The following is a 27,585-nucleotide window of genomic DNA, read 5'->3' as shown; positions in this document are numbered from 1 at the left end:
AGCGTTTAACCGTTCCACCAAATCGACGTTAAAATCGGCTTAAAATGCATTTTTTCCCACATGTGTAGACTTTGATGAAAATTATCAGAACTCGAAAAATACATTTTATATGGGCCTAAAACTGGTTGACAAACAACACTTTAGCAGCACATACTAGTTCATCATTGTATTTAAACTGTCTGACACTGTCACATGGAGTAATGACTGAAGCGTTTAACCGATTCGCCTTTTCGACGTTTAAATCGACTGAAAATGCGTTTTTTCCCACATGTGTAGACTTTGATGAAAATTATCAGAACTCGAAAAATACATTTTATATGGGCCTAAAACTGGTTGACAAACAAGACTTTAGCAGCACATACTAGTTTATCATTGTATTTAAACTGTCTTTGAGAAAGACTTAGAAGCACATAATAGTTCCTCATATTCATTAAAGTTATATGGTGTACTGCAGCATTCTAAATCATGCGCCTACAAAGAGATAATGGTTCGGTGTTTCTCTAATTAAGCTAGACAGCAAACGGTCCAAAGTTCGGAAAATGATCATAACTCGAAAAATACATTTTATATGGGCCTAAAACTGGTTGGGAAACAACACATTAGCAGCACATACTAGTTTATCATTGTATTTACACTTTCTGACACTGTCACATAGAGTAATGACTGAAGCGTTCAACCGATTCGCCTTTTCGACGTTTAAATCGGCTGAAAATGCGTTTTTTCTGACGTGTAGACTTTGATGAAAATTATCAGAACTCGAAAAATACATTTTATTTGGGCCTAAAACTGGTTGACAAACAAGACATAAGCAGCACATACTAGTTCATCATTGTATTTAAACTGTCTTTGAGAAAGACTTAAGAAGCAAAATAATTTTTCCTCATATTAATTAAGGTTATATGGTGTACGGCAGCATCCTGAATCATTCACCTACAAAGAGACAATGGTTCGGTGTCTCTCTAATTCAGCTCGACAGCAAATCGTCCAAAGTTCTGAAAATGATCATAACTCGAAAAATACATTTTATAAGGGCCTAAAACTGGCTGACAAACAACACTTTAGCAGCACATACTAGTTTATCATTGTATTTAAACTGTCTGACACTGTCACATAGAGTTGAAGCGTTTAACCGTTCCACCAAATCGACGTTAAAATCGGCTGAAAATGCATTTTTTCCCACATGTGTAGACTTTGATGAAAATTATCAGAACTCGAAAAATACATTTTATATGGGCCTAAAACTGGTTGACAGACAAGACATAAGCAGCACATACTAGTTCATCATTGTATTTAAACTGTCTTTGAGAAAGACTTAAGAAGCAAAATAATTGTTCCTCATATTAATTAAAGTTATATGGTGTACTGCAGCATTCTGAATCATTCACCTACAAAGAGACAATGGTTCGGTGTTTCTCTAATTCAGCTCGACAGCAAATCGTCCAAAGTTCTGAAAAAGATCATAACTCCACAAATACAAGTTAGATGGGCCTAGAACTCTGTGAGAAACACTTAAGAAGCACATAATAGTTCATCATATTAATTAAATTTCTATGCTGTACTGCAGTATACTGAATCATGCACCTACAAAGAAACAATTGTTCGGTGTTTCTCAAATTCAGCCAGACAGCAAATCGTCCAAAGTTCTGAAAATGATCATAACTCGAAAAATACATTTTATAAGGTCCTAAAACTGGCTGACAAACAACACTTTAGCAGCACATACTAGTTTATCATTGTATTTAAACTGTCTGACACTGTCACATAGAGTAATGATTGAAGCGTTTAACCGTTCCACCAAATCGTCGTTAAAATCGGCTGAAAATGCATTTTTTCCCACATGTGTAGACTTTGATGAAAATTATCAGAACTCGAAAAATACATTTTATATGGGCCTAAAACTGGTTGCAAACAAGACATAAGCAGCACATACTAGTTCATCATTGTATTTAAACTGTCTTTGAGAAAGACTTAAGAAGCAAAATAATTGTTCCTCATATTAATTAAAGTTATATGGTGTACTGCAGCATTCTGAATCATTCACCTACAAAGAGACAATGGTTCGGTGTTTCTCTAATTCAGCTCGACAGCAAATCGTCCAAAGTTCTGAAAATGATCATAACTCCACAAATTCATGTTAGATGGGCCTAGAATGGTTCTGTGAGAAAGACTTAAGAAGCACATAATAGTTCATCATATTAATTAAATTTCTATGCTGTACTGCAGTATTCTGAATCATGCGCCTACAAAGAGACAATGGATCGGTGTTTCTCTAATTCAGCTAGACAGCAAACGGTCCAAAGTTCGGAAAATGATCATAACTCGAAAAATACATTTTATATGGGCCGAAAACTGGTTGGCAAACAACACATTAGCAGCACATACTAGTTTATCATCGTATTTACACTTTCTGACACTGTCACATAGAGTAATGACTGAAGCGTTCAACCGATTCGCCTTTTCGACGTTTAAATCGGCTGAAAATGCGTTTTTTCTCACGTGTATACTTTGATGAAAATTATCAGAACTCGAAAAATACATTTTATTTGGGCCTGAAACTGGTTGACAAACAAGACTTTAGCAGCACATACTAGTTTATCATTGTATTTAAACTGTCTGACACTGTCACATAGAGTAATGACTGAAGTGTTTAACCGTTCCGCCAAATCGACGTTTAAATCGACTGAAAATGCGTTTTTTCCCACGTGTAGACATTGATGAAAATTATCATAACTCTAAAAATACATTTTATATGGGCCTAAAACTGGTTGACAAACAAGACTTTAGCTGCACATACTAGTTTATCATTGTATTTAAACTGTCTGACACTGTCACAGAGTAATGGCTGAAGCGTTTAACCGATCCGCCTTTTCGACGTTTAAATCGGCTGAAAATGCGTTTTTTCCCACGTGTAGACTTTGATGAAAATTATCATAACTCGAAAAATACATTTTATATGGGCCTAAAACTGGTTGACAAACAACACTTTAGCAGCACATACTAGTTTATCATTGTATTTAAACTGTCTTTGCGAAAGATTTAAGAAGCACATAATTGTTCCTCATATTAATTAAAGTTATATGGTGTACTGCAGCATTCTAAATCATGCACCTACAAAGAGGCAATGGTTCAGTGTTTCTCAAATTCAGCTAGACAGCAAATCGTCCAAATTTCTGAAAATGATCATAACTCGAAAAATACATTTTATATGGGCCTAAAACTGGTTGACAAACAACACTTTAGCAGTTCATCATTGTATTTAAACTGTCTGACACTGTCACATGGAGTAATGACTTAAGCGTTTAACCGATTCGCCTTTTCGACGTTTAAATCGACTGAAAATGCGTTTTTTCCCACATGTGTAGACTTTGATGAAAATTATCAGAACTCGAAAAATACATTTTATATGGGCCTAAAACTGGTTGACAAACAAGACTTTAGCAACACATACTAGTTTATCATTGTATTTAAACTGTCTTTGAGAAAGACATAAGAAGCACATAATAGTTCCTAATATTCATTAAAGTTATATGGTGTACTGCAGCATTCTAAATCATGCGCCTACAAAGAGACAATGGTTCGGTGTTTCTCTAATTCAGCTAGACAGCAAACGATCCAAAGTTCTGAAAATGATCATAACTCGAAAAATACATTTTATATGGGCCTAAAACTGGTTGACAAACAACACTTTAGCAGCACATACTAGTTTATCATTGTATTTAAACTGTCTTTGCGAAAGACTTAAGAAGCACATAATTGTTCCTCATATTAATTAAAGTTATATGGTGTACTGCAGCACTCAAAATCATGCACCTACAAAGAGAAAATTGTTCGGTGTTTCTCTAATTCAGCTAGACAGCAAATCGTCCAAAGTTCTGAACATGATCATAACTCGAAAAATACATTTTAAATGGGCCTAAAACTGTTTGAAAAACAACACTTTAGCAGCACATACTAGTTTATCATTGTATTTAAACTGTCTGACACTGTCACATAGTAATGGCTGAAGCGTTTAACCGATCCGCCTTTTCGACGTTTAAATCGGCTGAAAATGCGTTTTTTCCCACATGTGTAGACTTTGATGAAAATTATCATAACTCGAAAAATACATTTTATATTGGCCTAAAACTGGTTGACAAACAAGACTTTAGCAGCACATACTAGTTCATCATTGAATTTAAACTGTCTTTGAGAAAGACTTAAGAAGCAAAATAATTGTTTCTCATATTAATTAAAGTTATATGGTGTACTGCAGCATTCTGAATCATTCACCTACAAAGAGACAATGGTTCGGTGTTTCTCTAATTCAGCTAGACAGCAAATCGTCCAAAGTCCTGAAAATGATCATAACTCCACAAATACATGTTAGATGGGCCTAGAACTCTGTGAGAAACACTTAAGAAGCACATAATAGTTCATCATATTAATTAAATTTCTATGCTGTACTGCAGTATTCTGAATCATGCACCTACAAAGAGACAATGGTTCGGTGTTTCTCTAATTCAGCTAGACAGCAAATCGTCCAAATTTCTGAAAATGATCATAACTCGAAAAATACATTTTATATGGGCCTAAAACTGGTTGACAAACAACACTTTAGCAGCACATACTAGTTTATCATTGTATTTAAACTGTCTGACACTGTCACATAGAGTAATGACTGAAGCGTTTAACCGTTCCGCCAAATCGACGTTAAAATCGGCTGAAAATGCGTTTTTTCCCACGTGTAGACTTTGATGAAAATTATCAAAACTCGAAAAATACATTTTATATGGGCCTAAAACTGGTTGACAAACAACACTTTAGCAGCACATACTAGTTTATCATTGTATTTAAACTGCCTGACACTGTCACAGAGTAATGGCTGAAGCGTTTAACCGATCCGCCTTTTCGACGTTTAAATCGGCTGAAAATGCGTTTTTTCCCACATGTGTAGACTTTGATGAAAATTATCATAACTCGAAAAACACATTTTATATGGGCCTAAAACTGGTTGACAAACAACACTTTAGCAGCACATACTAGTTTATCATTGTATTTAAACTGTCTTTGCGAAAGACTTAAGAAGCACATAATTGTTCCTCATATTAATTAAAGTTATATGGTGTACTGCAGCATTCTAAATCATGCACCTACAAAAGAGGCAATGGTTCGGTGTTTCTCAAATTCAGCTAGACAGCAAATCGTCCAAATTTCTGAAAACGATCATAACTCGAAAAATACATTTTATATGGGCCCAAAACTGGTTGACAAACAACACTTTAGCAGCACATAATAGTTCATCATTGTATTTAAACTGTCTGACACTGTCACATGGAGTACTGACTTAAGCGTTTAACCGATTCGCCTTTTCGACGTTTAAATCGACTGAAAATGCGTTTTTCCCCACATGTGTAGACTTTGATGAAAATTATCAGAACTCGAAAAATACATTTTATATGGGCCTAAAACTGGTTGACAAACAAGACTTTAGCAGCACATACTAGTTTATCATTGTATTTAAACTGTCTTTGAGAAAGACATAAGAAGCAAAATAATTGTTCCTCATATTAATTAAAGTTATATGGTGTACGGCAGCATCCTGAATCATTCACCTACAAAGAGACAATGGTTCGGTGTCTCTCTAATTCAGCTCGACAGCAAATCGTCCAAAGTTCTGAAAATGATCATAACTCGAAAAATACATTTTATAAGGGCCTAAAACTGGCTGACAAACAACACTTTAGCAGCACATACTAGTTTATCATTGTATTTAAACTGTCTGACACTGTCACATAGAGTTGAAGCGTTTAACCGTTCCACCAAATCGACGTTAAAATCGGCTGAAAATGCATTTTTTCCCACATGTGTAGACTTTGATGAAAATTATCAGAACTCGAAAAATACATTTTATATGGGCCTAAAACTGGTTGACAGACAAGACATAAGCAGCACATACTAGTTCATCATTGTATTTAAACTGTCTTTGAGAAAGACTTAAGAAGCAAAATAATTGTTCCTCATATTAATTAAAGTTATATGGTGTACTGCAGCATTCTGAATCATTCACCTACAAAGAGACAATGGTTCGGTGTTTCTCTAATTCAGCTCGACAGCAAATCGTCCAAAGTTCTGAAAATGATCATAACTCCACAAATACAAGTTAGATGGGCCTAGAACTCTGTGAGAAACACTTAAGAAGCACATAATAGTTCATCATATTAATTAAATTTCTATGCTGTACTGCAGTATTCTGAATCATGCGCCTACAAAGAGACAATGGTTCGGTGTTTCTCTAATTCAGCTAGACAGCAAACGGTCCAAAGTTCGGAAAATGATCATAACTCGAAAAATACATTTTATATGGGCCTAAAACTGGTTGGCAAACAACACTTTAGCAGCACATACTAGTTTATCATTGTATTTAAACTGTCAGACACTGTCACATAGAGTAATGACTGAAGTGTTTAACCGTTCCGCCAAATCGACGTTTAAATCGACTGAAAATGCGTTTTTTCCCACGTGTAGACTTTGATGAAAATTATCTGAACTCGAAAAATACATTTTATATGGGCCTAAAACTGGTTGACAAACAAGACTTTAGCAGCACATACTAGTTCATCATTGTATTTAAACTGACTGACACTGTCACATAGAGTAATGACTGAAGCGTTTAACCGTTCCGCCAAATCGACGTTTAAATCGACTGAAAATGCGTTTTTTCCCACGTGTAGACATTGATGAAAATTATCATAACTCGAAAAATACATTTTATATGGGCCTAAAACTGGTTGACAAACAAGACTTTAGCTGCACATACTAGTTTATCATTGTATTTAAACTGTCTTTGAGAAAGACTTAAGAAGCACATAATTGTTCCTCATATTAATTAAAGTTATATGGTGTACTGCAGCATTCAAAATCATGCACCTACAAAGAGACAATTGTTCGGTGTTTCTCTAATTCAGCTAGACAGCAAATCGTCCAAAGTTCTGAAAATGATCATAACTCGAAAAATACATTTTATATGGACCTAAAACTGTTTGACAAACAACACTTTAGCAGCACATACTAGTTTATCATTGTATTTAAACTTTCTGACACTGTCACATAGAGTAATGACTGAAGCGTTTAACCGTTCCGCCAAATCGACGTTAAAATCGGCTGAAAATGCGTTTTTTCCCACGTGTAGACTTTGATGAAAATTATCAGAACTGGAAAAATACATTTTATATGGGCCTAAAACTGGTTGACAAACAACACTTTAGCAGCACATACTAGTTCATCATTGTATTTAAACTGTCTGACACTGTCACATGGAGTAATGACTGAAGCGTTTAACCGATTCGCCTTTTCGACGTTTAAATCGACTGAAAATGCGTTTTTTCCCACGTGTAGACTTTGATGAAAATTATCAGAACTCGAAAAATACATTTTATATGTGCCTAAAACTGGTTGACAAACAAGACTTTAGCAGCACATACTAGTTTATCATTGTATTTAAACTGTCTTTGAGAAAGACTTAGAAGCACATAATAGTTCCTCATAGTCATTAAAGTTATATGGTGTACTGCAGCATTCTAAATCATGCGCCTACAAAGAGATAATGGTTCGGTGTTTCTCTAATTAAGCTAGACAGCAAACGGTCCAAAGTTCGGAAAATGATCATAACTCGAAAAATACATTTTATATGGGCCTAAAACTGGTTGGGAAACAACACATTAGCAGCACATACTAGTTTATCATTGTATTTACACTTTCTGACACTGTCACATAGAGTAATGACTGAAGCGTTCAACCGATTCGCCTTTTCGACGTTTAAATCGGCTGAAAATGCGTTTTTTCTGACGTGTAGACTTTGATGAAAATTATCAGAACTCGAAAAATACATTTTATTTGGGCCTAAAACTGGTTGACAAACAAGACATAAGCAGCACATACTAGTTCATCATTGTATTTAAACTGTCTTTGAGAAAGACTTAAGAAGCAAAATAATTTTTCCTCATATTAATTAAAGTTATATGGTGTACGGCAGCATCCTGAATCATTCACCTACAAAGAGACAATGGTTCGGTGTCTCTCTAATTCAGCTCGACAGCAAATCGTCCAAAGTTCTGAAAATGATCATAACTCGAAAAATACATTTTATAAGGGCCTAAAACTGGCTGACAAACAACACTTTAGCAGCACATACTAGTTTATCATTGTATTTAAACTGTCTGACACTGTCACATAGAGTTGAAGCGTTTAACCGTTCCACCAAATCGACGTTAAAATCGGCTGAAAATGCATTTTTTCCCACATGTGTAGACTTTGATGAAAATTATCAGAACTCGAAAAATACATTTTATATGGGCCTAAAACTGGTTGACAGACAAGACATAAGCAGCACATACTAGTTCATCATTGTATTTAAACTGTCTTTGAGAAAGACTTAAGAAGCAAAATAATTGTTCCTCATATTAATTAAAGTTATATGGTGTACTGCAGCATTCTGAATCATTCACCTACAAAGAGACAATGGTTCGGTGTTTCTCTAATTCAGCTCGACAGCAAATCGTCCAAAGTTCTGAAAAAGATCATAACTCCACAAATACAAGTTAGATGGGCCTAGAACTCTGTGAGAAACACTTAAGAAGCACATAATAGTTCATCATATTAATTAAATTTCTATGCTGTACTGCAGTATTCTGAATCATGCGCCTACAAAGAGACAATGGTTCGGTGTTTCTCTAATTCAGCTAGACAGCAAACGGTCCAAAGTTCGGAAAATGATCATAACTCGAAAAATACATTTTATATGGGCCTAAAACTGGTTGGCAAACAACACTTTAGCAGCACATACTAGTTTATCATTGTATTTAAACTGTCTGACACTGTCACATAGAGTAATGACTGAAGCGTTTAACCGTTCCACCAAATCGACGTTAAAATCGGCTTAAAATGCATTTTTTCCCACATGTGTAGACTTTGATGAAAATTATCAGAACTCGAAAAATACATTTTATATGGGCCTAAAACTGGTTGACAAACAAGACTTTAGCAGCACATACTAGTTTATCATTGTATTTAAACTGTCTTTGAGAAAGACTCAAGAAGCACATAATAGTTCCTCATATTCATTAAAGTTATATGGTGTACTGCAGCATTCTAAATCATGCGCCTACAAAGAGACAATGGTTCGGTGTTTCTCTAATTCAGCTAGACAGCAAACGGTCCAAAGTTCGGAAAATGATCATAACTCGAAAAATACATTTTATATGGGCCTAAAACTGGTTGGCAAACAACACTTTAGCAGCACATACTAGTTTATCATTGTATTTACACTTTCTGACACTGTCACATAGAGTAATGACTGAAGCGTTCAACCGATTCGCCTTTTCGACGTTTAAATCGGCTGAAAATGCGTTTTTTCTCACGTGTAGACTTTGATGAAAATTATCAGAACTCGAAAAATACATTTTATTTGGGCCTAAAACTGGTTGACAAACAAGACTTTAGCAGCACATACTAGTTTATCATTGTATTTAAACTGTCTGACACTGTCACATAGAGTAATGACTGAAGTGTTTAACCGTTCCGCCAAATCGACGTTTAAATCGACTGAAAATGCGTTTTTTCCCACGTGTAGACTTTGATGAAAATTATCTGAACTCGAAAAATACATTTTATATGGGCCTAAAACTGGTTGACAAACAAGACTTTAGCAGCACATACTAGTTCATCATTGTATTTAAACTGACTGACACTGTCACATAGAGTAATGACTGAAGCGTTTAACCGTTCCGCCAAATCGACGTTTAAATCGACTGAAAATGCGTTTTTTCCCACGTGTAGACTTTGATGAAAATTATTTGAACTCAAAAAATACATTTTATATGGGCCTAAAACTGGTTGACAAACAAGACTTTAGCAGCACATACTAGTTCATCATTGTATTTAAACTGACTGACACTGTCACATAGAGTAATGACTGAAGCGTTTAACCGTTCCGCCAAATCGACGTTTAAATCGAATGAAAATGCGTTTTTTCCCACGTGTAGACATTGATGAAAATTATCATAACTCGAAAAATACATTTTATATGGGCCTAAAACTGGTTGACAAACAAGACTTTAGCTGCACATACTAGTTTATCATTGTATTTAAACTGTCTTTGAGAAAGACTTAAGAAGCACATAATTGTTCCTCATATTAATTAAAGTTATATGGTGTACTGCAGCATTCAAAATCATGCACCTACAAAGAGACAATTGTTCGGTGTTTCTCTAATTCAGCTAGACAGCAAATCGTCCAAAGTTCTGAAAATGATCATAACTCGAAAAATACATTTTATGTGGACCTAAAACTGTTTGACAAACAACACTTTAGCAGCACATACTAGTTTATCATTGTATTTAAACTGTCTGACACTGTCACATAGAGTAATGACTGAAGCGTTTAACCGTTCCACCAAATCGACGTTAAAATCAGCTGAAAATGCATTTTTTCCCACATGTGTAGACTTTGATGAAAATTATCAGAACTCGAAAAATACATTTTATATGGGCCTAAAACTGGTTGACAAACAAGACATAAGCAGCACATACTAGTTCATCATTGTATTTAAACTGTCTTTGAGAAAGACTTAAGAAGCAAAATAATTGTTCCTCATATTAATTAAAGTTATATGGTGTACTGCAGCATTCTGAATCATTCACCTACAAAGAGACAATGGTTCGGTGTTTCTCTAATTCAGCTCGACAGCAAATCGTCCAAAGTTCTGAAAATGATCATAACTCCACAAATACATGTTAGATAGGCCTAGAACTCTGTGAGAAACACTTAAGAAGCACATAATAGTTCATCATATTAATTAAATTTCTATGCTGTACTGCAGTATTCTGAATCATGCGCCTACAAAGAGACAATGGTTCGGTGTTTCTCTAATTCAGCTAGACAGCAAACGGTCCAAAGTTCGGAAAATGATCATAACTCGAAAAATACATTTTATATGGGCCTAAAACTGGTTGGCAAACAACACATTAGCAGCACATACTAGTTTATCATTGTATTTACACTTTCTGACACTGTCACATAGAGTAATGACTGAAGCGTTCAACCGATTCGCCTTTTCGACGTTTAAATCAGCTGAAAATGCGTTTTTTCTCACGTGTTGACTTTGATGAAAATTATCAGAACTCGAAAAATACATTTTATTTGGGCCTAAAACTGGTTGACAAACAAGACTTAGCAGCACATACTAGTTTATCATTGTATTTAAACTGTCTGACACTGTCACATAGAGTAATGGCTGAAGCGTTCAACCGATTCGCCTTTTCGACGTTTAAATCGACTGAAAATGCGTTTTTTCCCACATGTGTAGACTTTGATGAAAATTATCAGAACTCGAAAAATACATTTTATATGGGCCTAAAACTGGTTGACAAACAAGACTTTAGCAGCATATACTAGTTTATCATTGTATTTAAACTGTCTTTGAGAAAGACTTAAGAAGCACAAAATAGTTCCTCATATTCATTAAAGTTATATGGTGTACTGCAGCATTCTAAATCATGCGCCTACAAAGAGACAATGGTTCGGTGTTTCTCTAATTCAGCTAGACAGCAAACGGTCCAAACTTCGGAAAATGATCATAACTCGAAAAATACATTTTATATGGGCCTAAAACTGGTTGGCAAACAACACTTTAGCAGCACATACTAGTTTATCATTGTATTTACACTTTCTGACACTGTCACATAGAGTAATGACTGAAGCGTTTAACCGTTCCGCCAAATCGACGTTTAAATCGACTGAAAATGCGTTTTTTCCCACGTGTAGACATTGATGAAAATTATCATAACTCGAAAAATACATTTTATATGGGCCTAAAACTGGTTGACAAACAAGACTTTAGCTGCACATACTAGTTTATCATTGTATTTAAACTGTCTTTGAGAAAGACTTAAGAAGCACATAATTGTTCCTCATATTAATTAAAGTTATATGGTGTACTGCAGCATTCAAAATCATGCACCTACAAAGAGACAATTGTTCGGTGTTTCTCTAATTCAGCTAGACAGCAAATCGTCCAAAGTTCTGAAAATGATCATAACTCGAAAAATACATTTTATATGGACCTAAAACTGTTTGACAAACAACACTTTAGCAGCACATACTAGTTTATCATTGTATTTAAACTGTCTGACACTGTCACATAGAGTAATGACTGAAGCGTTTAACCGTTCCGCCAAATCGACGTTAAAATCGGCTGAAAATGCGTTTTTTCCCACGTGTAGACTTTGATGAAAATTATCAGAACTCGAAAAATACATTTTATATGGGCCTAAAACTGTTTGACAAACAACACTTTAGCAGCACATACTAGTTGATCATTGTATTTAAACTGTCTGACACTGTCACATAGAGTAATGACTGAAGCGTTTAACCGTTCCACCAAATCGACGTTAAAATCGGCTTAAAATGCATTTTTTCCCACATGTGTAGACTTTGATGAAAATTATCAGAACTCGAAAAATACATTTTATATGGGCCTAAAACTGGTTGACAAACAACACTTTAGCAGCACATACTAGTTCATCATTGTATTTAAACTGTCTGACACTGTCACATGGAGTAATGACTGAAGCGTTTAACCGATTCGCCTTTTCGACGTTTAAATCGACTGAAAATGCGTTTTTTCCCACATGTGTAGACTTTGATGAAAATTATCAGAACTCGAAAAATACATTTTATATGGGCCTAAAACTGGTTGACAAACAAGACTTTAGCAGCATATACTAGTTTATCATTGTATTTAAACTGTCTTTGAGAAAGACTTAAGAAGCACAAAATAGTTCCTCATATTCATTAAAGTTATATGGTGTACTGCAGCATTCTAAATCATGCGCCTACAAAGAGACAATGGTTCGGTGTTTCTCTAATTCAGCTAGACAGCAAACGGTCCAAACTTCGGAAAATGATCATAACTCGAAAAATACATTTTATATGGGCCTAAAACTGGTTGGCAAACAACACTTTAGCAGCACATACTAGTTTATCATTGTATTTACACTTTCTGACACTGTCACATAGAGTAATGACTGAAGCGTTCAACCGATTCGCCTTTTCGACGTTTAAATCGGCTGAAAATGCGTTTTTTCTCACGTGTAGACTTTGATGAAAATTATCAGAACTCGAAAAATACATTTTATTTGGGCCTAAAACTGGTTGACAAACAAGACTTTAGCAGCACATACTAGTTTATCATTGTATTTAAACTGTCTGACACTGTCACATAGAGTAATGACTGAAGTGTTTAACCGTTCCGCCAAATCGACGTTTAAATCGACTGAAAATGCGTTTTTTCCCACGTGTAGACTTTGATGAAAATTATCAGAACTCGAAAAATACATTTTATATGGGCCTAAAACTGGTTGACAAACAAGACTTTAGCAGCACATACTAGTTCATCATTGTATTTAAACTGACTGACACTGTCACATAGAGTAATGACTGAAGCGTTTAACCGTTCCGCCAAATCGACGTTTAAATCGACTGAAAATGCGTTTTTTCCCACGTGTAGACATTGATGAAAATTATCAGAACTCGAAAAATACATTTTATATGGGCCTAAAACTGGTTGACAAACAAGACTTTAGCTGCACATACTAGTTTATCATTGTATTTAAACTGTCTTTGAGAAAGACTTAAGAAGCAAAATAATTGTTCCTCATATTAATTAAAGTTATATGGTGTACTGCAGCATTCTGAATCATTCACCTACAAAGAGACAATGGTTCGGTGTTTCTCTAATTCAGCTCGACAGCAAATCGTCCAAAGTTCTGAATATGATCATAACTCCACAAATACATGTTAGATGGGCCTAGAACTCTGTGAGAAACACTTAAGAAGCACATAATAGTTCATCATATTAATTAAATTTCTATGCTGTACTGCAGTATACTGAATCATGCACCTACAAAGAAACAATTGTTCGGTGTTTCTCTAATTCAGCTAGACAGCAAATCGTCCAAAGTTCTGAATATGATCATAACTCCACAAATACATGTTAGATGGGCCTAGAACTCTGTGAGAAACACTTAAGAAGCACATAATAGTTCATCATATTAATTAAATTTCAATGCTTTACTGCAGCATTCTGAATCATTCACCTACAAAGAGACAATGGTTCGGTGTTTCTCTAATTCAGCTCGACAGCAAATCGTCCAAAGTTCTGAAAATGATCATAACTCGAAAAATACATTTTATAAGGGCCTAAAACTGGCTGACAAACAAGACTTTAGTAGCACATACTAGTTTATCATTGTATTTAAACTGTCTGACACTGTCACAGAGTAATGGCTGAAGCGTTTAACCGATCCGCCTTTTCGACGTTTAAATCGGCTGAAAATGCGTTTTTTCCCACATGTGTAGACTTTGATGAAAATTATCATAACTCGAAAAATACATTTTATATGGGCCTAAAACTGGTTGACAAACAACACTTTAGCAGCACATACTAGTTTATCATTGTATTTAAACTGTCTTTGCGAAAGACTTAAGAAGCACATAATTGTTCCTCATATTAATTAAAGTTATAAGGTGTACTGCAGCATTCTAAATCATGCACCTACAAAGAGGCAATGGTTCGGTGTTTCTCAAATTCAGCTAGACGGAAAATCGTCCAAATTTCTGAAAATGATCATAACTCGAAAAATACATTTTATATGGGCCTAAAACTGGTTGACAAACAACACTTTAGCAGCACATACTAGTTCATCATTGTATTTAAACTGTCTGACACTGTCACATGGAGTAATGACTTAAGCGTTTAACCGATTCGCCTTTTCGACGTTTAAATCGACTGAAAATGCGTTTTTTCCCACATGTGTAGACTTTGATGAAAATTATCAGAACTCGAAAAATACATTTTATATGGGCCTAAAACTGGTTGACAAACAAGACTTTAGCAGCACATACTAGTTTATCATTGTATTTAAACTGTCTTTGAGAAAGACTTAAGAAGCACATAATAGTTCCTCATATTCATTAAAGTTATATGGTGTACTGCAGCATTCTAAATCATGCGCCTACAAAGAGACAATGGTTCGGTGTTTCTCTAATTCAGCTAGACAGCAAACGGTCCAAAGTTCGGAAAATGATCATAACTCGAAAAATACATTTTATATGGGCCTAAAACTGGTTGGCAAACAACACATTAGCAGCACATACTAGTTTATCATTGTATTTACACTTTCTGACACTGTCACATAGAGTAATGACTGAAGCGTTCAACCGATTCGCCTTTTCGACGTTTAAATCGGCTGAAAATGCGTTTTTTCTCACGTGTAGACTTTGATGAAAATTATCAGAACTCGAAAAATACATTTTATTTGGGCCTAAAACTGGTTGACAAACAAGACTTTAGCAGCACATACTAGTTTATCATTGTATTTAAACTGTCTTTAGGAAAGACTTAAGAAGCACATAATTGTTCCTCATATTAATTAAAGTTATATGGTGTACTGCAGCATTCAAAATCATGCACCTACAAAGAGACAATTGTTCGGTGTTTCTCTAATTCAGCTAGACAGCAAATCGTCCAAAGTTCTGAACATGATCATAACTCGAAAAATACATTTTAAATGGGCCTAAAACTGTTTGAAAAACAACACTTTAGCAGCACATACTAGTTTATCATTGTATTTAAACTGTCTGACACTGTCACATAGTAATGGCTGAAGCGTTTAACCGTTCCGCCAAATCGACGTTTAAATCGGGTGAAAATGCGTTTTTTCCCACATGTGTAGACTTTGATGAAAATGATCATAACTCGAGAAATACATTTTATATGGGCCTAAAACTGGTTGACAAACAACACTTTAGCAGCACATACTAGTTTATCATTGTATTTAAACCGTCTTTGAGAAAGACTTAAGCACATAATTGTTCCTCATATTAATTAAAATTATATGGTGTACTGCAGCATTCTGAATCATTCACCTATAAAGAGACATTGGTTCGGTGTTTCTCTAATTCAGCAAGGCAGCAAACCGTCCAAAATTCTGAAAATACTCATAACTCGAAAAATACATTTTATATGAGCCTAAAACTCGTTGACAGACAACACTTTAGCAGCACATACTAGTTCATCATAGTATTTAAACTGTCTGACACTGTCGCACAGAGTAATGACTGTAGCGTTTAACCGATCCGCCTTTTCGGCGTTTAAATCGGCTGAAAATGCGTTTTTTCCCACATGTGCAGACGTTGATAAAAATAATCATTACTCGAAAAATAAATGTTAGAAGGACCTACAACTGTTTGACAAACAACACTTTAGCAGCACATACTAGTTCATCATAGTATTTAAACTGCCTGATATGTCACACAGAGTAATGACTGTAGCGTTTAACCGATCCGCCTTTTCGACGTTTAAATGGGCTGAAAATGCGTTTTTTTACTCGACAAATACATGTTTGACCTTTTGTCTGATCCTGCCACACAGAGTAATTCGTGGAGATTTTATTTTTTATTTATTTATTTTCAACCCATCCTGTCAGCATGCTGGGCATACAACAAAGAGTATTTGCATAACATTGCATCTAGGACAGAGTTAGTCCGCAAGTGTAGCTCAAGTTCTCCACCTGCAATGCAACACTTTATTAATTCTTAAATCATCAAGAACTGCTGCAATAATTCTGTCCAGTGGATGACCTGTAGGATGACAAGAGCACAGTTTTTGGTCAAAGAGAACCACCACCAACCCCCCTCTTTGGAAAACTATTTATCATGTTTGGGTCTATAAACAACTGATCACTACCCCAAGAGGGAGAGAATCATGGCCGGTGAGACAATTAAACATAGAACCTGAAAACATTTACACAAAAAAATTAACATTGGACGACAACATGTAATGAAAAACAGTTGATTAGGTCCAGGAAAACTGGAATGACAAATGGTCACCTGGCCTCTTCCTGTCATAGTTATGGCAGTAAATGAGGGAGAAAAGGAGAGTAATGCAACCAGAAGGCTGCTGGGGTGCATTCAAAGAAGGTGTGGTGGTGTGTGCATGTGTGTGTGTGTGTGATAGGACCGCCTGTCTGTCCATCCCGGAAAACCCCAGTGCTAAATGTGTACTGTTGCCTATTGCAGTCAAAATTGCGGGGTTGGGGATGCAAGTCCTTCAGGCAAGTCGACCCTGAATCACTCACACCCCTCCTGCCCCGCAGACCCTGGTCTGGTGGAGTGTTGCTTGGAGTAGGATTCGTGTGCGAGTGTATGCATTCTAAGCCAATATGAGTCGGATTAACATTTCGTAACGGACGAGAAGCACGCTGGGGCAGGAGCGTGACAGGCAAGATGGCAGCTGCCCGCTGCATCCCCACCTATATAGCTTGCACCCCACCCATCCCGCAAGCCCTAGGCCTATTGTGTGGTGTATTTGTGAATATAAGTTTTGGCACTGGGAGAGATAGGCGAATCGCGACCAGATCGATGCAGGGGCGCGGCGCCCAAACACACAACCACGCCCCACACCAACACAGTGTGGGGCGCACATACAAGCTTTTAACCTAACCGCCTTTTCAGCATTTTAAATCGTCTGACAATACGTTATCTTCTATCTTCTCTCTTCTATCCTCCTTTCCCTCATGAAAATGAGGGAGTGGATGAAGGTAGAGTGTACAGCTCGATCCGGCGTAGTAAGTTGAGTAAGTAAAGGACGTTTATGAAAATGAAAGATGAAGTTGGTTAAAACCCATCCCCCCATCCCCAATTGGTTAAAACCAATTAGGATATTTATTGGAAGAAAACAAAGAAAATAAAAGGAGTTTATTCCAAAAAATGGGTGGAGCTATGCCCCATAAATTCAGATGTGCCGAGGAGCTAACTTCATTCTGAACCTACAGAAGACCCTGACACAAAGTAGGAACACAAGACACCTCTAAATACTTACCTATTAAACGTAACCTTTTATTTTTTTTTTATAATTTACCATACCAACCTTGACATGGCATAATTGCATGAAGCATTAGTAAATTGGTCATTCAAAATTAATGTTTAGCAAAACTCTTAACATAAATCATTCTAAATTAATGCTTAGCAAAACTCTTTGCCTACCCACAATCGAGCATAACCCAAATTGAACTCCAATTGGCTATGGGACACACTCCGAGGCTTGATCAACCACGGGAGGGCCTTCCTCAGGCGAGGGTGTCTAGTGATAATGGTCAAACACCTCATGGTCCTGGGGTCCACTACTGATGATGTGTCCCAAAAATTCAGACCCAATCCTGATACAGAAATACAGTTTCAAAACTGATTTAAAAGCCACATTAAAAAAATCAGTTCCAATACAAACACAGAAATACAGTTAAAAACCAACTTAAAAGCCATACTAAAAAATTTAGATGCAACCAAAACACGGTTGTTCTGCCTCCCGGTGCGCCCCCCGCGCAGTCAGTATTGCAACATCATAGCATTTGGATGATAGTATAATAATATAATAGTAAAATCAGAACAGGCATAAACAGATCAAGGCACACTCAGCCGGGTCTGGGACTGATCATGTCCCAGACCCGGATTAACATCTCTTCCATCAGCCTCTTCACTGCCCTTGAGAAAGCACAATTTGTGAGATAATTCATGTTATTGTTGTATGTATACAATGTGGGAGCTATGACAACGTATTAACACGTTATCTACATCTGCATAGAGATTGATCGTTTATCTGCATATTTCTCTACTGTTCCACAGTTTTACACCGCTTTCATTAACGATACCAAAAGTGCGCTCCTGTCTCTGGGTACTTATTGCAAGAGTGTTTAGCTCGCTGTATAGCCAAGTACAGCTACATGTGGTGAGGGCTTAAGAGTAAAAAGATTGGCCTCACCTCAAGGCATTGCTGAGAGCAATGATGTCAGAACACCCAGGGCCCACGGAACCCTCAGACCCCTCGGAAGGCTGAGGCTCCACAGAACTCGTGGGCCCAAACAGACAGCCAGGCTTGGAGGAACGGGCAAAAGGCCTGGACCGCAGTGGCAGTACAACTTTGAGTGCGCAAAGCGGGCTTGGCAACGCATCCAGCAGGTCCTTCAAGTCGGCCAACAAGGCCATTAAGTCGGGCCAATAAGACCCTTAAATTAGCCAGCAGGTCTATCAAGTCCAGAAGGTGAAACGTCAGTGCAATCACAGTGGCATGCGCTAGAGCCGCAGTTGCACGTATGTAGGCTGTGAGAGAAAAATGCACATGATCAACTATTTGAATGAGGTTTTACATGTTTTATACAGGACAATAGCCTTTTGTATGTTACTTAGTTATAAAACTCGTTGTCTATGGGTTTTTATGAGTCACTCAGAGTTAATATAAAGAGACAAAAAAATTGTCTGTGTGTGTCTGTGTGTAAAAACTGTCTAAAACATTTCAGTTGTAGTATTGGAAAAACCAGACCACATTCCATCCTTCACTTAACCTTGTGTGGAGATAAGGATAAGGACAAGAGGGACTTAAAAGAGCGTTGTGTGTTTGTTTTATGGTACAGTAGGATTGTGTCTGTGACCGAAGTTTGACTGTTAAATCACTGTTTGGGGGAACACCCAGGGATATGACTGAGGATCAGAGTTGTAAATGACACCTGACACACAACCTCTCTTTGGTATAAAGCCCTCTTCGTCAGTAATAGGGGTAGACTGATCAGAACACTGCTTTGAAGCATGACGGTATCTTTCTCTTTATTTTGCAGAATAAATATCTTTAATACTCTCAGTTTTGTTTTCCTGTAGCGGGCAGATTAACCTCACCGACCACCTAGGATAATTTATCCAACAATCTGGCGACGATGATGAGACTCTCTTCATGTCCAGGTTGTGTGCCCAGCGGCAGTCAGAGACCGGCCGTAAGATATCCAACAAGGAGTCGTCTGGACAGGTCCAGCAAAGGCAACACAAGATTCCCGAAAAGTGAAGGTGACGACTCACTGAGATATTGTTCCGATCAGGGAAGATCTGAGTAAGCTTAAAGATTGAATCAATCTAGAGCAGGGGTCGGGAACCTATGGCTCGCGAGCCAATTACGGCTCTTTTGATGACGGTATATGGCTCGCATACAATTTTGAGCTAAAATTTTTCATCACAATTAACAAGTAATAAATTATTATTCTGTGTCATTTTAAAGTAAAACAGGTAAGAGAAACTACAACTTGAAAATAAAATTCAAAATATAAATGTGGCGGACAAAGTAGTCAAGCACCGGCTGCGGACAACATAAAGACTCCGGGGCGCCATTTACTCGGCGCCCTGCCCCTACCGGGTCTCTGCTCAGGCGCAACTTGTGGAAGTCTCTGCCCACAGGTAAGGGCTTAGGGAAGGAGATGGCTGTGGTGCGCCGACATGGCGAAAGTTTTACTGTTCATTTCAACTTGCGGCACGCAGGCCACAATTATATGTATCACTGAGGATCATTATAATAATTGTGGATAATAATGATCCTCTTGGGAGCAGGAGGAATGGCGTTCCACTGCTGGACTGCTTACGAGCCCATGCGCCGATCCCCTCTGTAAGACAGACAAACATTAAGAAAACTCCCTGCCTCGAGTCGGACCAATCAGCTGAACAAAAGTGGACAGAAGTCGAAAAAACTTCAATATGTATGTGACAAATAATCTCTTGAACTTGAACTTGAACTTGAAACTGAAGACCAGCTGATTCTTAAAACTTGGAACGAGCGTCCCGTCACACAGCACACAATGCAGCGTGTGAGTAATGCCGTATTGACCATGTTTGGCTTTACAAATGCATGTGAGCAGTCTTTCTCGCATCTGAGAAACATTAAGACCATCCTACGCTTAAGTTTAACTGATGGAAGCCTCAACGCCTGCATTAAGCTTAACCTCACAACGTATGATCCAGACTAGAAGGCCATCAGCAAAACGAAGGAGCACCAGAAGTTGCATTAATGGTAAAAAGTATTTCATTTATTATTGGTTAGCTACAGTATAAGAACAATATTATGAAGAAGAATAAAGAGAAATGTATTATATAGAGGGCTTTTTTAAGTACTCAAAGATGTGTTGTACATTAAAAATGTATGCCTTACTTATGAAGTAGCCAATTTTGCATTGATCAAGAGAATCGTGGTTTTTGTCTGTTTATTTGCTTTATGTTATCCAATAATAAAATCGACATTATTAAATACATGATTATTATAGATTATTCTTGACCCATCCTAGCAAAAGCGTTGAATGAATGAATCCTTGGGTGATTGAAATGGTGTTTGAGGCGTGTGACCGCCTGGCCGATGGATCACTCTGGAGCACGTATGGATGAGATGAGTTCGGAGACATTTTATCAGTGTCTCGGGGTATGTTTAGCTACATGGCTGATGAAAATCGCGATTAAAAACAAGCAAATGTATAAATGTGAGATACAGTAAGCATAGTATGTGTGTTGTACACAACATGTCAAACTAGTTTCCCAAAGGAGTCCTTGGTTTAAAAGTAGCGTTATAATCTAAATATCTGGTAGGATTTCTGGAAAGGATACTGTAAGGCTTTAAATTTATTTGAAAAAAATATAACAAGGCGAGAGAGCTGTAAAGTTAGTTGACAGGCTGAAATGATTATGGAAGTTGATGTGAAAGACAATGAAAGTGGGAAAGTTAGCAAATGATGCATTTGGGATTCTTTGTTAAGGATGGAAGTTGGAGCAAAGAGAGTTGTAAAAGTCATTTTAGTAAAATATTGGTTCAGCAGAGGAAGCTAGCTAACTTATGAGTTAACCCGGACTAACTTCCGGGTGCGCCGTAGTATGGACACACCGGCTCTGCATTCAACTCTTAGTTTTGTGTTTATTACTATTTGTATTGTTCTTATTTTTGCATGCAGTGCACTGTCGCTATTACAATATGAACGACAAGCACTCCTGGACGTCTGTTCGACACCTCATACGGACTTTTTCGCAACTTACCGGAGTACGTACTAAGATCTCTTTGTCCTGCCGCCACTGTGTTTACCAATACGCCGACGGAGGAGAAAGACAAGAGGAAAACCTGCCGGAATTCTATGCAGATCTCGGAGGAGATACTAAAAAAGTGAATAGGTTTGATCTTGAGTGTGTAAAGTTTTGTGATTTTTCGAGTTTCTTAAGGCCCCAAAAGTCAGGTTAACACTTCAATTCAACACAGTGCCATGCCCACATTGTGTGACGAAAACCCAATGTTTTAATAAATTTAATCCCCAAAGTGTCTTGTAGACACTCGCGAACTTTGAAGTCGATCTGATGAATCCCCTAGGAGTTTGCGCACATTAAATCCAATATGGCCACCTTCCTGTTGGTTGGGTGTCGGTCATGGCGGCAATATAATTTTTTTTGAGTCTAGTGATGTTACATTAATATACCCAATTTCATGTTAAAAAGTGAATAGGTTTGATGTTTTGAAATTTTCAACAGGGCGTGTCCGGTCATTTTGCCATGCCCAAGCACAGAACCCATAGAATATCAATTGCCACACTGGGACTGACGAGTGCACAAAGTTTCGTGAATTTCCAAGTATCTTTTGGAACATGAAATTTAACGTGTTGCCACGCCCACACCGTGTGCCAAAAAATATATATATTTTGATAATGTTAAGCTGTGAAGGTGTCTTGTAGACACTCGTCAAGTTTGAAGCCGATCCGATAAATCGCCAAGGAGGAGTTTCGCTAAAGTACAAAACATAAATATGACTAAAAAGTCAGGAAAATTAAAAATGGCCGACTTCCTGTTGGGTTTTGTGAGAAAAAAAAAAATATATATATATATACATATACTATAACTATTACGTACTACATATAACTATACTACTATAACTATAACATTACAGATTGAACTAATCCTCGATAGCAAAACTATATGTGTGTATACTACAGTATACATTACATAAATTTATTCATGTACATTACTATCATTCATATAGTGGGTAATTATGAAATACAGTTTTATTGATCAGTCAGAGCCAAAATTAAAACATGTCTAAAGACACTGGGTGTAACTACGCAACCAGTTAGAAACCGGCACTGAAACGGTTAATCTGGCGCACACACAGCGGGGAGTCTGAAACTAGATACTCGGGAGATGGGAAATAACAAAGGCGGGACCGCCTCGCAAAGGGGGGTCTGTCGTTTGTAACAAAGTGACGAGGAAACAAAGTTTCTGCAGACTCCTGGGTGAAATGTATGCTAGATGAGACACGCAGCTTAGGACTAACCACGTCGACGTAAAACGTTTTTTATTTTTTGGTAGATTCTCAAACCGTCCTATAAACTCTCCGTAGCTCAAAGTTCCAGTTTCATCCCATCATTCCGGATTTGGAAATTTTGAACACGACAAATTGGTGACCCCGACGTGATCCCATTACAAGACTGCAGAGGAGTTCCGAAAGCCTGAACGGTTGCGATACTTCCATGGGTACCCGCTAAAAGGTGAGCAGAGCCATTTCATGAAGTCTGCATAGATTAGATAGGAATATTTTAGGTGGAAGTGTTGTACTGTTTAAGGCTGGACGAACAACTTTGTGGTTTTGGGGATGTATTGTTGAATGATGCATGAATAATAATTGTTAAATATTGTGGAGAGGAGAAATTGGATTGTTTGATGAGAACGGTAGTAAGGTAAGTTAAGGGAACGGGTTAGGAAACCCCCCTTCGAAGCGGCTGTGTGTTTAAATTGCGTAGTAATTCCACGTAACGTTTGGGCCCGTGTGTAGAGAATACATCCAGTATGCCTAAACTGAGCGACGTTTTGGTGATGAACAATGTTTAACTCGTGAAGTAATTCCGAATCCCGTTTAGGCCCGGTTGTTGAAAAGACCTCCGAAATGCCTAAACTAAGTGATGTCTGGCGATGAAAAATGTTAAACTCAGCCTTCAGAAGGGTAGTCGATAGTCGGTAATTTCATTTAAGGGTGAAAGGCCCGGAATCATTTTTAAAGTAAAAAGGAAGCCAAGCATTTAGGGGTTAAAGGCCCGGTTCTTAGAGAAACCAAATATTAAAGGGTTAAAGGCCCAATTCACGTGACTTAGCGTAAAATTGTATTGCCGGCTGTGTGAGTGAGAGTGTGCGCAACGAGGTACCTTGTGTGTGTGGAAAGAGAGGTACCATGCGTGTGTGTGAATGTGAGAGAGACCGCGGGCGTGTGTGTGTTTGAGACAGTCTTTGTGTTTAAGAGAGTGTGTGTTTGATAGAGTCTGTGCATGTGTGATAGAGGTTTTGTGTGTGTATGTGTATGAACAACCTCCTCAAATTGCCCTAGATAAAAGGGCAATATATAAAACAAAAATACAAAAAAAAAAAAAAAGTTGACCTGTAATAACCTAAAAGACCACTAGTGGCGTAGCTGCACCAGAAACACATTGAGATCCGAACATTTGAGGTTTCCCCCTCCCACTTCTTCCCATGTCTTTTGTTCTCCTGCCATTCAAAAACATAATGGAAAAGACCCCATCCCCCAGACCCGGCACCAGTGAGATTCGTATTGAAGCTGTAGCTGAGCTCAAGAACAGAACAGAGCCAAAGTTCCATGCTTGAGAAACTTGGAAATTCCATAAATATGAACAAAAATGGATCAAAGCAGGGTGGTGGTCGAAAGACACTACCCCGACAGCAGAAAACCGCACCAAGGTGATAGAGGAAGAAAAAAGACTGCTGGCTGAAGCAGGAGTGGATGCAAAAAACAACCCTGGATTAATGGGGGCTTGAAAGCGCAAGTTAAACAAGCAGCGTGCACAATGGGCGCTGGTTCAGCACATAATGACGGCATGGATTCGAGCGGAAATGATTGTCGAACGTCGCAATTAAATCAGAAATGCCGCAACCAAGGCAGTGGTAGAAGCCCAGAAGGAACCCTACCCCCCACAAGAAGACAAGTTACCACCCCTCCCCGAACCCATCCCCCAAGGTCACACCCCACTCCAACCACACACCACCCCATCCCTCTACCCCTCCCTGCTGGCCGATGAAGAAACACATCGGCACCCCCCCTCTCCGTACAACCCTAAGACCGAGCACACACCTGAAGCAACAGCGCCCCCTGTGCTGAGCAACCAGAAAATAGCCACCCCACCCCCGCCAGAAATACAAGCACCCGTATTAGTAATGGAAGGCCCGATCCAAATCCATTTCTGAGTACAGCCCTCCCCAAAGCCATCTGACAGTGAGAACAAGGACAATGATCAGACATCGCCCCCTAACGATCAAACAGACACAAAGAGTTTCTCTCCTCTAATACAGAGGACGACGAATGCACTTGCCAGTCCTAAAAACCACAAAAAGACATCAAGAAAGGAAAAAGAAATGTACCACAAGGGTTAGCCACGCAACTGTCACACTGACTGGACAATGTGGCCCACTACCAGAGGATGCCAACACAACCCATGTTCATCTCATAGCACCTCCTGCAGACGCTACAGCCAAACAACAACCCAAAGAAAAACAAAAGACCCGAAGCCAGCCCACACCTTCACCTACCCCTGTAGTCCCCAAATACACCTTTAAGAAAACAAAACAAAGACACCCCACCCCCCTCCGCTCCTGGGAAGAAGAACCCATGTCAGACCACGAGACTAAGACAAAAAAGTGGTCATTCAAAAACAGTGGCAGCTCCCGGGGAGAGTACACAAACGACAACAGAAGAAAAGGAACCCTTATAGCATCATCCAAAAGCCAGGCCAGAAGATCGTCAGCAATAGGGATAGTTACCCGCTCGAAAATTAGACAACGAGAGGAGGAACAAAAGCAGTCCGCCAAAAGAGAAACATTTGTTCCCTGGTACCACCGCGACATGCAGGCCCTCAAAGGCAACCTATCAGCGTTGGACAAAGGAGCTGCAGCATGGATCCGAATCTTCGAAAACCACACAGCGGCTGACACACTAGCCCTAAGAGATGTGCAATCCAAGGAATCACTGTCACTCCAAGGAATTACTGTCACTGTCACTGTCACGTGTCTTGCTTGAAGAACCTGGCCGGCAACATACTACGTACTACATACAACTATCCACTCGGAAATTACGGACTGTTGGATTCTCTGGGACGACACAAGTCCTTCACCGCACCCCTCCCTACCAAGATAGGTCCTCACAAAGTCAGACACCAATACCTCTACTCACCAAGCTGCCCCACCAACCTAATGGGAAGGGACCTTCTCCGAAGAACAGGGGCATCTGTGATATGTAACCTCCACGGTCTGGAAGTTAGTTTCTCTGAGCCAAAAGAAGAGCTAATACCCCTCGAACGTATACTCGTCTTAGGTGGAACTCCTGATACCACCCCCGACCCCACACTCACCGGCTGGTGGCATTTTGTAAACCTACCAACTCTGGAAAAAGTCCATGCTGGACCTGTACACTGCACTCTCTGTTTCACACGCCACCGTGATGACATCTATGACGAAGGCTGGGAAGCGAAAAAGGAGGGACGACAAGAACGACTCCAGACAACAGACTTCTATCTGGGCCACGAAGGAGTTGCAGCAGCGGTCCGCCTGACACCAGACCAACAATCCTGGTATCTACTTCACGACACCGCAGTTCCACATGTGACCCTAGCCGTAGAAGCCAACCATGCAGCCAAACAATTGGGCCCCATGGTCAAAAGAGCCCTCGCCAACCCACCTGGGTCCCCACAACGAACCCCCTGTTGCAACACACGCCAGACAAATCGGTTTGGAGAATAGGACACAACAGCTACGAACAAGGCATATATGAAAGAAATGTCCTGGAAAGAACTTATCAAGGAAGCATCGAAGAACACCCCCTGGCAGCAGAAATGTTCGCCCAACTACCGCCAACCCTCTGGACCACCGGCCCCTATCACGTTGGCTGCACACCACACCACAATATACACATCAAAGTGAAAGCCCACGCTGTGCCCATTTGGCAAGGTCAGTACAAGGTCAAGCCCGAGGCAGCTGCTCGAATAGCCTCCACCATTGAAGGCCTCTTACAAGCAGGAGTTCTACGACCAGCGGATTCACCGTGGAACACACAAATTCTACCAGTACCCAAGGCTGGAGGACACTCATGGCGCCTGGTCCACGATCTGCGACGTATCAACCAGGTGGTCCAACCCATTACTGAAAAAGTGCCCAACCCCCATGTCGCCCTGCATGCAGGCTCCCCGAGTCATCAATTTTTCACCGTCATCGACCTGGCCAACGCATTTTTTGGCCTCCCCTTGGCCAAAGAAAGTCAAGATATGTTTGCATTCACATTTAAAAAATGCTCTTAGACCTACACAAGAATGCTACGAGGATTCACATGCACGCCAACCATATTCAACGCCTGCCTGAAGGCAGATCTCAAGGAACTCCTACTCATCCAGTATGTCGACGACATCCTCATGGACATCACCACAGTAGAAAATTGCCTCACGGCCACCAAATCCCTGCTACGGCGCATCGCAAAATGTGGCTACAAAATCAGGAAGGAAAAAGCACAGGTCTGCCGCACAGAAGTGGTATTCCTGGGAAAAAGGATCACGGGAGATAAGAGATACATCAACCCGGAAAGACAACAGGCAATGCTCCAGTACCCTAAACCCACCACCGTGCAGCAAATGCTAGCATTCCTGGGACTCACTGGCTATAGCAGAC

Source organism: Zeus faber (assembly GCF_960531495.2).
Source record: "Zeus faber genome assembly, chromosome: 2".
Lineage (NCBI taxonomy): Eukaryota > Metazoa > Chordata > Actinopteri > Zeiformes > Zeidae > Zeus > Zeus faber.
The sequence above is the reverse complement of the archived record's forward strand: the minus strand, read 5'-3'. Positions refer to the sequence as shown.